The 14055-nt window shown below is 47.1% G+C and overlaps 2 long non-coding RNA genes across 2 annotated transcripts; one reads left to right on the top strand and one right to left on the bottom strand.

Annotated features, from left to right (window-relative positions):
* Positions 1–3756: 3756 nt before the first annotated feature.
* On the bottom strand, positions 3757–10812 carry LOC138921639 (uncharacterized). Its single transcript, XR_011434382.1, has 4 exons — positions 9730–10812; positions 8137–8389; positions 7494–7765; positions 3757–6185 (listed from the first exon to the last, which is right to left on the bottom strand). It is a non-coding gene; the product is annotated as an uncharacterized lncRNA (long non-coding RNA).
* Positions 9552–12490, top strand: LOC138921640 (uncharacterized). Its single transcript, XR_011434384.1, has 2 exons — positions 9552–9658; positions 9942–12490. It is a non-coding gene; the product is annotated as an uncharacterized lncRNA (long non-coding RNA).
* Positions 12491–14055: the final 1565 nt, after the last annotated feature.

Raw genomic sequence — 14055 nt, 5'->3', positions numbered from 1 at the left:
TTTTCTTCTATATTATCATAGAGCTTGGCAAACTTATTCTTTTTCTAGAGTGTGGTATAATTGACATATAACATTATATTAGTTTCAGGTGTACAGTGTAATAATTTGATATTTGTATATATTGTGAAATGGTCACCACAATAAGTCTGGTTAACATCCATCACTGCACACGGTTACAAATTTTGTTTATCTTGTGATGAGAAAGTTTAAGATCTACCCTCTTAGGCAAACTTATTCTTTATATTTGGATTATGTTTTCTGCGGGTTTTTGGTTTCTCTTTCCTGATTTTAATGCAGATTTAATTTTTTAATTGAATTTTTAGCTTTTCGTTTTCCCCATCTCATCAATTTCCTTTTCTGTTTCTCTGCCTCTTAGCCAGATCCACAGATCTCAATTCCCCCTCATTTTTGTTAAAGTCTTGTTTACAGTCTGTTTTCTGGCATTTTCTTCTGTCTTGTGTATTAAGCAGTGCTCAAGGCTGTGCTCTTCCTCTGCGTTGAGAGCTGTGCTCTGTCTTCTGTGCCCCAGGATATTTTCACAGGCCCTGTGCTGGTTCTTTTCTCTTTACCAGCCCTCTGGTAGAGGTCTGCCCAGTGCCTTTGGTTTCCCATAAGCAATAGGAGTGGATGCTGTTAGAATTCTCCTCTCAAATCTTAAGGAGGGATTGTCAATATAAATTCACGTTACCTGCTCATCAGTACATAATTCCGAGAGGAGAATGGAGACGGATGATGCAGAAGTGGATTTTGGGAGTGGAAGGGAAGATTTCACTTTTGTGTCATTTCTTTTGTCACAGAGTCCTCTTTTGGACCTGGCTTTCTGACTGGGCCAGCCTCTATACCTGGTAAGCAATTTTACCTGGTAAGTTCATGATGCTTCTGTCTTGGAAGCAGAACTTGAGACATTGTCGTGGTGGATAATGGTGATGTCAGGACAGACCATTTGTGGTAGGTCTGGTGGGTAGGTGGTGGCCGTTGCTGAGCTCCTATTTCACACAGTTGCCCAGAGAATTGGAACTATGCTTTCCACATGCAGAGAAACAGTGCTAGGACCCAGAGAGCTACTCCTAAGCATCACAGAATTTTGGTCCCTCGAGCAATGGCTCAGTCAAGATGGGCCACACAGGTTCAGAACAGTTGAACGGCTCTGCAGCTACATAAGGTGGTGCTATGATCTCTAAAACCTGGAGCTCATGCCAGATGGTGTATTCTGTCCTGCCCCCACCCCTGGGACTCCCATTTCTAGTGTGTCACCCCTCCTTCCTCCACAAGACGTATCCCTAGCTAGTTATAGGATACTGTTGAGCTATCAGATGAAGTTAATTGAAGTTGGAGAAGCACAGCTCCCCACCACTGCCCACCTTGTGTCTTTATTGGCAGTGTGGCTATCTGTGAGGAATGCAGACGTTTCCCAGCCTGGAGTGCAATTTACATGTCCCTCTCTCTCTCCCTGTCTCGTTCTCTCTCTCACCTACACTACTGACCTGCTGAATGTTTATTGAACATACCATTATTTATTAGCATTGCAAATGGCAGTTATGCTGATGCTGAAGATGGAGGCACTGACATCCTTGGTGCAGACGACAGAACCCTTGGCCTAATACTGGCAGCTGCAGCATGGGCAGCAACACAAGCACCGGACATCTTTTGTTTGTCCTTCCAGATCTGTTCTCTGTCCTTCTCCACCCTGCTCTGTGACCTGGGAGCCTGACCCATATGGTCCATTTGAGTGGTGTGCTGGAGCCCGTGAGAGCTGATTATGTGCATCTCTTCTTAGCTCCATGTTTGGTGACCATGGTAGGAATATTTGCACCATGGAAATTGGCAAACACTATAAATAAGTGTGCACACACGCAGAGAGCTTGTTAAATATTTATTTACCAGCACACCACAGGAGCTATGTTAATATATCAATAGCCTCCCTTGCCCCTTTGGCTTCTGGTTGGGTTTGGACATTGGGAGGCACCTGAAGAGGGTTGAAGGGTGGGAAGAGAGTGTAGTCAGAGTATCCGTTCTCCTGGCTCCGTCCCTAACGGGTTCCCCCAGCTTGGGTGCCTCCCTCTACAAAGTCTTCAGCTGCTGTCAGGCACCCTCTCCACATCCATCCTCTCTGGAATACAGACACTCCTTGCCTGTCCCTCTTCAGCCCTATGAGGGGTGCTGGCTCCGGGCACCACGTCATCTCTCCCTCGCTTCCCTAAACCCTACCTACACTGATAGACCCTTCATGACACTCCTCTAATAACCCATTTGAGTGTGTGCCACTTCTTTCCCTCCATGACCCTGACTGATACGAAGCCTAACTATGTTCAGTCGTGTGGGACTGCTTGCTTGTGTCCTGGGTGCATTTCCTGGGTCTCCATTTAGATACTAGGTTCCAAGAGCAGTGGTTTCAAACCCTTTATGGCCTTGCTTGGGAGGTTTTCTTCAAGTGAAATCTTTTCTGAAAACTCAATATATACATTAGATAAAGACTCTTTTTGTAAAAAAATTTTTTGCTGAGGAAGATCTGCCCTGACCTAACGTCTATCCCAGTCTTCCTCTGTTTATGGGCTGCCAACACAGCATGGCTGCTAACAGAGTGGTATAGGTCCGAGCCTGGGAACTGAACCTGGGATGTTGAAGTAGAGTGTGCTGAACTTAACCACTAGGCCACTGGGGCTGGCCCAAAAGATTCTTGTCTTAAGTGGAGTAGAAGTGAGGTGCTGCCTGCTTCCTGTCCTCCCCTCCTCATCTCCCATGGGCCATGGATGCCCTTCACTGGAACCCCGAGGATCCGAGAAGCACGATGTAAATACCCAGTCCTAGAAGACAGACTATGGTGTACGTTTCCCAGGCGCCTAGAGAGATGTGCATAACCCTCAGGCGTGTTTTCAAGCTACTGTTTCCAGAATGCCTGCTGTGTGCCAGGCCCTGTTCTAGTGCTTTATGTCAGTTAGTTCACTTAATCCTCCCAGCAGCCCTGGTGGAGCTGATGAAGTGCCTTCATTATCCACATCGTGTGAACAGGGAACCCCAGAGCAGTGTGGGTAATCATTGCCCAGGACCACATGGCTGGTCTAGCTACAGAGTTAGCTGCAGAGCTGTGTTCTGATGCCCTCTGCATGCGCTCCTAAATATGTGTTTGAGTGATTAGATGAGGAGCAAGTGAGCTCAGGTGTGAGGAAAACCTCACAGCATCAGAATCCAGCTGAGGAACCCTGCCTGCCCTGTGGATTTCCTCCATGGCTTCCCCAGGCTCCATCTCTGACAGCTCACTCACAGGGAGACGGTCCCTGATGTGGAAGGAGGAAGGTGCTGCTGCTCTGAAATGTGCCTGAGGAGATGTGCTGTCCCTCAGCCGGCGACACAGGTACCCATTGAAAGAGCCAATGAAACAATTCCACGGCTGGTTTTTTTAATTTATTTTTCTTTCAAAAATTTTTTTAAAGATTGGAGCCTGAGCTAACAACTATTGCGAATTTTTTTTCCTTTTTCTCCCCAAATCTCCCCAGTACATAGTGGTATATTTTTTTTAGTTGTGGGTCCTTCTAGTTGTGGCATGTGGGACGCCGCCTCAATACGGCCTGATGAGCGGTGCCATGTCTGCCCCAGGATCTGAACCGGTGAAACCCTGGGCCACCGAAGCGGAGCATGTGAACTTAACCGCTCAGCCACCCCCTGGCTTTTTTGAAAGCTTTTAAAATTCTAATTGGTGGGGTGAAGTGCTGCAGTCCAGGCTGTGGATGTCCCACCACTGGTTTTTTGCCCCATCCAGATGCAGGAAGAAAGGAGCCAGCTTCTCAGGCTGCCGCAGGCCCAGGGACGCATCTTCCTGAAGACACTGCAAGCTTGAGGCCTTCGAACCGCGGCTCTCGGGACTGAGCCATCAGTACCTGCGAAGTTTTGTCTCTGGGACTTCGATAGCACCTCCAGTCAGACATGTTAAAAAACAAAATAACAAAAGCCAAGCAAACCCCACACCACCCGGAGGTTGTATACAAGTCTCAAATTTCTGATCTGCCGTACATCCAGAAGTGACGTCAAACGTCATTTTACAAACGCTTTATCCATTTCTCAATTAGGAGTTCTCAAAGATGTCGAGACCAAGAGTATCTGAATAATACAAAAACCCCACTTCCTTTCACTATTTTTCCTTTCCTCAGGTAGAAAAACAAATCGTTATGAGAATGACTGGGAGAAGTCAGTGGGGTGAGGCTTGGCCTTTATTAAGTAGCAGAACTGAATTATTAATTCATGTGAGGAATGAAAGTACAGTCTCTTATACCCTAAATGTTTGGACCTCAAAGCCCAGCCCACACGTTTCCTGCGAGGAACACTGGCTACACGATTTGTAGGGCCCGGTGCAAAATGAAAATGAGGCACCCCTTGCTTAAAATTGTTCAGAATTTAAGACATCAACAGCAGAGCTTCAAACCCAGTGCACGGCCCGCTGGAGTGAGGAGCCCTGGGTGGACGTCCGTGGAGCTGGCCCGCTTGGGAGCGGTGACCAGCATTTGAGCCCTGGGAGAAAGGGAAAGGTAAACCTTCTACTCTACCAGTGGATGCCCAAGAAAGAAGCAACCTTGTGCACCAGGTCACACCAAAGAAGGCTGGGGTCAGACCACCACTCCCAATGCACCCCCTTCATGTCTGTGTTTGGAATAAGAACTCCAGCCCCCACCCACTGAACCAGTGTCTGTGTCACCAGTGGATGAGACCCAATTTCTGGAATAAAGAGGAAAGGATCTGTGTCAGAGGTTTGTCACCTCCTTTTTTAATACACTTGAATTTTTAGAGCAGTTTTAGGTTTGCAGCAAAGTTGAGAGGAAGGTGCAGAGATTTCCCATAGACCTCTTGCCTACACACATGCATAGTCTCCCCCATTATCAACATCCTCCAGCAGAGCGGTCCATTTGTTACAATTGATGAACACGTCATTAACACCCAGACTCCATGGTTTACGTTAGGGTCATGCTTGGTGTTGTCCATTCTGCAGGTTTGGACAAATATATGATGTCACGTGTCCATCATTACAGTATCATACAGAACAGTTTCACTGCCCAAAATCCTCTGCTCTGCCTGGTTATCCTTCCTTCCTCCTAATGATACTTCAGCTATTTTTTGGTGCCATGGACTCCTTTGTCAGTCTGGTGAAGTCTTTGGTCATCTTTCCAAAATAAGATTTTTAATGCATAAAATACAATAATAACTCAAGTACAAAAGGAAGTCATACACTAAATAAAGTTATGAAAACATTAAAAAACAAAATCATGCTGGTAATCCGTTTGCCCCTTTATTAGCATATTGAATTACCAGATCTAGCAGCAAGTCTAACACCTACCGTAATTTTTAAGTAGTGGTGATAAGCGTAAATGATAATTTGAAATATCTGCAGCAACTCTAACGTGCAATGAAAACATTAGTGACAGAGTTATAGGTTCTGCTAATACTACTGTGGTTTTCTCCATTTATTTTTGGCCCATATTCATAAGGGAAGGGAATGCTAGATCTCAGAGAGAGGATAATGAAAATAAAGATGAGGTTTTTTTCCCCACCCAAGCTTCCATGCCCGATGCTGGGTACTAGGCTCTTGTCTCTCAGCTCCCCCTCCACCTGCCAGAGTCAGTTCTGTGAAGCCAGGACTTGGCACACAATGTTTCTCCCCTGACAGCTGGCCCCCCATTACATGGGCATTGGCCAAGGAGCAAATAAGAGGTGACAGGAAGGCTGGAAGAGAGAGAGGGCACTTCTGTTTTGCTCATTGTCTCTGTCAGCGTCATGCCAACCAGAGTGTTCCATCCTAGTAGTGGCAGGTGATTCTAGTAGTGGTTGGTTCCAGCTTCCAGTTGCTTCCATACTCTCAGAACCAGCTCATGGTGTCCCCTCAGAGAGAGCACTGGCTGAGCACTCTCTTGGCTACCAAAACACAGCACTACAAGCTGCGTGGCTTAAAACAACAGAAATGTATTCTGTGACAGTTCTGGAGGCCAGAAGTCTGAGATCAAGGTGTCCGTAGGGCTGTGTTTCCTCTGACAGCTCTAGGGGAGAATTCTTCCTTGCCTCTTGTCGCTTTGGGTGTTCCTGGCAATCCTGGGGCTTCGTTGGCTGGTGGATGCATCACTCCAGTCACACGGCGGTCTTCTCCCTGTGCGTCTTCTCATCTTTCCTCTGCGCCTCTGTCTCTGTGTCCACATCTCCCCTTTCTATAAGGACACTGCTATGTTAGATTAGGACCCATCCTGATAAACTAGTTTTAACTTGATTACCTCTCTAGGGACCGTATTTTCAGATAAGGTCACATGGAGAGATACTAGGGGTTAGGACTTCAACATGTCTTTTTTGGGGGGATATAATTCAACCTATAACACCCCTCCTCAGAGTCTGAGTCTCAACTCCGTGGAAACCTTCTCCAAGCTTCTAGTTCCCCTAGTCCAGGTTGGGCGCTGTTTCCTGCAGTTATTGTTTCTGGGCTACCTAGTGTCTCCCTTTTTACTCTCAGTCACTCAGTACCTGATTAATCAGTTCCTTACATTACATTCTCTCTGTTAAACATAACTCGTGTGGTTTCGTTTTCCTGACCAGGCCCCTGGCTGACCTAGACCCCCAAATCTTCACCATGGCCCCCAGGTGAAGAGGATCTGATGTCTTAAATGGATATCTAGTAACTGTCTCAAGAAAGAATCAGGGATTATAAGTGAAATAGTCCTAACAAGACTTCTAAAGTTTTTGCACCTTTTCGCTTGTTTTAAATGTCCCAGTCATTCCCTCATTATATCCTTGGAGCAGTGCTTCAAAATGCAATGGACCCACGAGTCTGTCTTCAGAGACAGTGAGAGAGGAGGGAGGGGGTAGGGTTGGTCTTGGATGGGGAGCACCCCCATGGGTGTAGAGAGGGGTGGCAGTGTTGAGAGAAAGGGAGAGTAGGGAAGGGACTGGGGCAGAGAAAAGAAGAACATGGTAGCCGGGCCTGAGAACTGATGCTGGGAATTCCCACAGGGGCAAAAACCTTTGGTGCCCTTTAACCCAGTAATTCTGCTTCTGGGAAGCTATCCTAGGAAAATAATCAAAAGAAAAGATCCAACCCCGGACTCTTCCCAGCCTATCCGGCCTACGGGTACAGACGAGAATCGGATAGCGATGGCATCCAGAGTCCTTGACTCCGGGCCCACATGCACAACTGGAGGACTTCAAGCCCCTGCCTCAGAGCCCCCAGTCAGTTCTTAGAGTCCCTTGCAAGTGTCTCATGCATGCTAAGGACCAGATCTACTTCTTTTCTGCTCTTGCCTGCTCGTGGATCCCTCAGCCTGTAAGCTCTCGGAGGGGGGCACTCTGCTTCTACCCCAGCTGCTCCACCCACATGAACAGGTTCCATCTGCGCCATTTTAGGGGCACGGCAACGCCTGCTGATGCGCCCTGCTTCCCTGACCTAGGGCCACTGTCTTTTCCACACCTGGACCAGAAAGTGACAGTGCTTTGCCCCAGGTCTCATAGACCTTTCATCAAAAACACACCTTCTGCTGCTGCCTGTTCACCTCCTCTCTACAAAAGCTCAGAACCAGTGCCGCCAGCCAGCTGTGGAACAAATGTCACGTCTTCCAATCTCTCTCCCCACAAGGCCAGAATAGCCCTGCTCCCTGTTGCATGTCATCTCACGCAAAGAGTTGCCGGAAAAATTGCCAGCACCTCGCCCTCCATCTTCCCTGAGGCTTCTGAGTCATGCGCTCACGTGTTCCTCGTAGTCTTCGGCACAGTGGTGAAGAGCTGAAAGCAGTGTGGAAGAGCCCTGGAGGGAGAAGGTCGGGCACGTGAGGGGACACAACCTCTCAGGAGCTGTATTGAGCCAAAAACAATTATGAAGAGTCCGTAACAACATAAAAAAGAGTGTATGGTTTCATTTTAAGTGATAAAAAGAATACATTACACACTACTATGATTTCAGCTACATAAAAATGACGTACGCTAATGAATAGAACCGGAACTGGAACAAATGAAAACCGGTTCAACCTGGAGTGTTGATAGCGTGGGTAAACTTTTTCCTTTCCTCGATGTTCTATTAATTTATGTCTCTGTGTCATTTATTTAATAAAGAATAAGAGTTATTAGATAAAAGTAATAAAATGCTTGATCCTGTTCTGAGATCTCCTTCACACATACCTCAGGCTGCCTCTGAGTTCCAGGAGGGTGGTTGGGCCTCACCAGAGATGTAGGGTTGACCATGTCTTCTCCCTGGGAGCGTTTCCAGCTTGAAATTCTAGAAGCTGTCTGAAGACCCTCCTTGTTCATAGCAGCAGCAGGTAATCCAACGGCTTCAGGAGGGCGGAGGCTGGAGCTCAGGATGGAGGTTTGGGGGCCAATCAGAGCATCACGTTCTGAGAACTGCCTCCTTCAAAATCATGACTTCCTGCAACTTGAGAGGGAACAGAAGAGAAAGCAATCGGATTGATTGTCAAAAGATTAGAACTCTTTTGGTGTGAACACCTATTCGTGGTGTGAGCTGACTGTTCCTTTCTGTGGCTACCGATCCACGCTGCTGCCTGTCACAGCCCCACCCCGCGAGGAATGGATCCGCTGGCTCCTTTTGGTGTGCCCTCCTGTCTGGGTTCTCCTGTTTGCCTGTCCCTTTGGATTCATGATTCGCTCTAGCCTTTCTCCTGAGCTCTGTGCACTGCTCCCTGTGATGAAGCTGGGGGTTCTGGCCCTCTGACCTGACACATCAAGACCGTGGGGAGCAGTGTGGGGAGCCGAGCTGGCTGGGACCTTGAGACCCAAGAACCTCAGCCTCCTGGAGCCTAACTCCCCAGCTCCTGGCCTCTGCCTCCAGGCAGTCCTATGGATATAAACACATATTTTGATTTCCTTCGATTCTCGTGCTCTCCACTGTGCGTGGCCTGGCCTTCTGGCTCCTTGTCTTGCTATGCCTGTTTGGATCCACATGTGTGCCTCTGAACTTTATCGCACACCTTTCATAATTACCCATTGGCTGCAAATGCTACCCTGGAGGCAGGAAGGGGTCTGGGCCTTCCCTGGCTGGACTCTCCATTTCCCTCCTGGTCCAGGAACCCAGACGGGCCCATAGACGTGGATGACTCTCTCTGTTGCTCCCTCAGAGAAACAAGAACACAACGCCCGCTGTGTGAGTCTTACTGAAGTTCTGTAGTCTTAAACTGGTTCATGAGTGTGAAATAATTGAAATACTTTGAGGAAAAAGTACAAAGTCTTGCTCCTGTTTGAAGAAACTGCTAAAGTACTTGAGACATCAAAATCTGAGGCAGAATGATTTTTCAAGAGACTCCCTCAGAGGACTCTCCAGCAGACACACAAATCCCTTGCTGAAGGCACTGGGGCTTGCAATGAAAGGACCTGAACTCCTGACCCAGTTCTGCCGGATTCCAGGGGTGTGACCCGGGCCTCATGTTTCCTCATCTGTAGAACAGGAATGACAATAACACCTGCCTGACAGGATTGTCAAGAGGATCAAATGAGGTGTGTGAAAGTGTTAAAAAAAAAAAAAAGAAGAAGAAGGCAGTTGCCCTAATTATTAGTGCTACGTATCTAATTATTGTCTTAATTACAATGGAGCACGGGCTTGGGTTCGAGGACGCAGAAGGCTTGGCCCTGCGCACAAAGATCTTGTGCACAGAAGCAAATGACTGCGGCCGTCAGCGCTCACAAACAGGTGAGTCCCGGTAAGCGCTGGGTGTGCGGGGGCAGGATACGGCAGGGAAAGGGTTAAAATTAAAGGTTTACGTTAAAGGGTCCTCTGGGGGAGGAAGTGGCATGAGGTGGGCTTTTCCAGCCCCCTGTAACGAGGGGAAGGAGTAGCGACAGGGACTTCAGTCTTGCTTCTGTGCCTGGGGTCCCACGCTGGACCCGGAAGCCTCCGCAGGCGACCATCGGGCGTGAAGTCCGAGAGGGAGGCCGCTCCAGAAGCAGCTGTCAGCCAACCACACTCATTCTAGCCCCAGGAGCTCCAAGCCTCTTGGGAGAAGTCAGTGCTTTCCAAGCGGCGCTGCATCACGGTGGCGGGCTGAGCGCCCCTCCATCAGTCAGATCCCTGCGACCGGAGGAAAGCGGGAGAAGAGGGCGCTGGCAGTGTCCTTCGGCCGGCGGGGAAGTGGCTGGACCCCCGCACGGCCGGCGGCACTGGCTCCCCAGCTGACGCCCCAGCAAACCGCGGGGTTGGGGGGAGGAACTCGGCCGCATCCGCACGTGGAGGTCAGCCGAGTGGGACTTCAGAACGAGCAGATTCGAATCTGTCGGCTAGGAATCTCTGTGACTGGGCTCCCGCCTTCTCTCCATGACTTTTGATTTTCCGAGCACCTCCCAGCTGCCTGAACTTGTTTTCCCACCTGTAATAAATAGTTGTTAAAATTACATGAAAATATAGTAAAGAACTTGCTAATTATTCAATAAATAGCAGCTGTTATTGCCACCGTCATAGTCAGCAGCACTGCCGCATCATCTGTGGATGGCCGAGTCAGCCCTGCCCCATCCCGCGCCAGCCCACACCACCCAGCCGAGTCCCAGGCTCTCTAGCTCCACCGTCTGGGAGGGGACTGCCGTGAGCATTTCTGCGTGAGAAACCAGGAGCCGGGGTGCCAGGGGTCAGAACCGGCGGCAGCTTTCATGTCATAGTTCCCACATCCTTCTTCCCCTTGCTCCTCATGCTCCATGCTGATCCTTCAAAGAACTGAATTTCTGCGGTTTCTGGGCCGAGCACTCTCGTCCCAACGAGGACTCCAGGCACTGGCCGGTCCCAACCCAGGCAACCTGCGTGGCTCTGCTTCCGGCATCTCAGTGGTTCTCGAGAGGGAGATGCTATCCTCCTACGGCAATTGGAACACGGCGGGGGCATTTTCATCACAGCGAAGGGGTGCCCTACTGGTACTGCGTGGGATTGGCCAGTGATGGAATAGGCCTGCACGACAAAGAATTGTCTTGCATAACTTTCAAATGTCCCGCAGGACGTTCATGTAAGTGAAAGGCCATTTACTATTATCTGAACTAGAATCTAACTCTGTTTTGTATATAAACAAAACACTTTTTTTGCAAGACTTTTTTGGGTATTTTATTATTGTAGTAAAAATACACAACATAGAATTTACCATGTTAACCATTTTTAAGTGTATAATTCAATGGCATTAAGTACTTTCAAAATGTTGTGCAACCATCACTGCTATATATTTCCAAAACTTTTCGTCACCACAGACAGAAGCTCTGTGCCTATTAAGCAATAGCTCCCCAGGCCCCTTCCCGTTGGGTCTTTACAACCTCTAATCCACTTTCTGGCTCTGTGAATTTGCCTATTCTGGGTACTTCGTATAAGGGGAATCATATAATATCTGTCCTTTGTTTCATCAAAAACTTTACCAAGAGTTGTTCATGGTATTGGAAAATTACCATCACCAGTGACAAGGCCATGCGTGGTATTTAATCATCAATAAAATTTACATCCATCAGTCTGTTTGTAACTGCTACATAGAACATGGCTGCAAGCATTTGATGCTTTAATGTTTTCTACTGTAATTATGTCTGAACATTCACATATTGAAATATGTATTATTTTATTATGTTTTACATTCCTTTTTATTCCCAAGTTACGGCATTTTGTTTTCTTTTAAATTATGTATCAGTAGCTTAAATAAGCTATTAATTTCATTTTAGGTTAGTAATGGGAGTATTACAAAATATTTATTATAAAAAGGAGCATTGGGCCTCGTGGGGCTGAGAATCAGTGGTTTATCTCCCTTAGTCACTGATGATGACCAGGCGCCAGGGAACATCTCCCTGGAGGCGAGGGGCTGTTGACCAACCTTGAATGCCGCCTGTGCCTACAACCTTACACAGCCGGCCTCACCCCTCCGACAGGAAATCCTCAAACCACTGAACCGGTGGCTCTTTGGCCACCACTACCTGACGACTGTGGTCTGGCCAGTGCGGCCAGGTAGGGATTTCTGCTCCTGTCCCCAATGTCGGCCATTGCAGTTACTATTGTTCCTAGCTTCAATGATGGGCTCAGGCATCCTAAACAAATTGAGATCAGATCACTTCAAGGCAATCACCTAAAACTGAAGCTGTATTTTTAGCATTCAGCAAAATGAGTGATTCTAGCACAAGTCCTGGGCATCTCACCAACGGGATTTTGGGGTGACACTCTGTTCACATTCTTGCTTCAGACTGACCTGCATCTGGCTGGGAGCACTCAGATACCAGATTTTTTCTAAATGAAAAGGCTGGAAGTATTATAGATATTGTTTCCTAACCAACTGCCCCTTTATTATTCACACTTCCTTAGATCAGCCCCAAAATCTTTCTTGAGAGTGTATAATATCACAAGATTTTAAATGGGCTCGAATTTGGTTGCTAAAATCAATTATAAAATTCATCATTATATAAATAAACACAAACGAATAAATATATAAAATGTGGGGCCTTGGAGTGTGTCTGCTGTAGCACTGTGAGAAGAATGTAACGTGACCCCTGGATAATATAGTCTTTACATTCCGTCTTTATGTCAATATTACATCACTCAAATGCTTTCCAGCTCTGTGCTTGGAGCTGATGCCTCGCAGATGAAGAAGATCTTTGGCCTCAAGAAGTTTGAAGCCTCACACGAGAGGCTGACTAGCAAACAAAAGATGGTAATGCAGTGTGATGGATGTTTTCTCAGAAGTGTGGACCACAGAGGGAAGGAGTGGCCTCACTGGCTCAGAAAAGGAGGTCTGGGGAGGCTACATGGAGTGGGGAGCATAAGGCAATTTACACACTCACACACACACACACACACACACGTCAGTCTACTCAAGTTCTGTAAGAAGTACCCAGTTGAACCCCCTGTGAACACTCTGTCATAAGACATGAAAGAGATGGTTTGAGGCAGAGAAATGTCAAGGCTGAGTACCTACTGTGAACAGATCTGAGTCAATTTGGTTGCCTGCAATTCTGAGTCTCTTTGATAGAGCTCAGTAGCCTCAAAAATTACAGGTAATGGGGGGCTACAGGTGTCTTCCCTTCCACCTTGCTGTCAAGTGGTATGCTTCCAGGAAAATTTGTATCACACTGAATTCTGCTATATATATATCAACGTTTATTAGCAAGGAACACAGATAGAGTCATATAATCATTTAGTTTGTAAATTTGATGAAGTTGTAGCTCTCTGTCCTTTCCTACATAGCAATAAGTACCTTAATGAAGTTTACTTGAGGCAAATGGAATGCTATTTGAGTCACGTTTCAACCTATGTTCTAGTTGGACGAGGAGACAGAATCCCCTGCTAATGGCCTGTCCCAGATCTAACAGTTCTAAGCCCAGGGTGCCACTCCGGGGAGTATAGACTCCTGGGCTGGCCGAATTCTTATATCCTGTTCATGCAAAGGTGGAGGCACCCTTCCAATATATTGAACCAATCTGTAGATCTTGAATATCACACACTTCATCAATTAAAAATAATTTTAACATCACCATGCTGGTTAATAAATCCTCTAGTATTGAGACAAATTAACAAAAAATAGTTGCAGTAGCTGCCACAGGTGTATGGTCTTCTGGTTCTTGCCTGTGGTGACCAACACACCTGGAGGGTGCAGTCGTGACTGGGTACTTCAGATGCTTTCTCACCACTCCTGGGACGTAGAATAAAACCAACTAACACACATATATAGCACACTTTCCATACTAAAATGGTTTAAAGTAGGTAGAACAGCTCTCAGACCATAAAAGAGCCTGGTTGAAACTCCTGAAGAGCATCTGATTGAGGGGGAACCCATTGCGATGTGCCCACAGGAATTACCTCCACCCCCATTTAGTGGGATGAGTTAACCTACTGTCTGATGTAATAGCTAAACTCTAGTGAATGTGGGGTACACGTTGATTGATGCATTGGCTCTTTTACCTTTTTATTTTAAAATAATTATAGATTCACAGGAAGTGGCAAAGATTTTATAGAAAGGTTCCAGTTACCCTTCACCTAGTTTCCTCCAATAGTTACTTTTTTTTTTTTTGGTGAGGAAGGTCAGCCCTGAACTACCATCTGTTGCCTATCTTCCTCTTTTGCTTGAGGAAGATTGTCCCTGAGCT

Source organism: Equus caballus, chromosome 2 (genome assembly GCF_041296265.1).
Source record: "Equus caballus isolate H_3958 breed thoroughbred chromosome 2, TB-T2T, whole genome shotgun sequence".
Lineage (NCBI taxonomy): Eukaryota > Metazoa > Chordata > Mammalia > Perissodactyla > Equidae > Equus > Equus caballus.
This window is presented reverse-complemented; position numbering and strand designations above follow the sequence as displayed.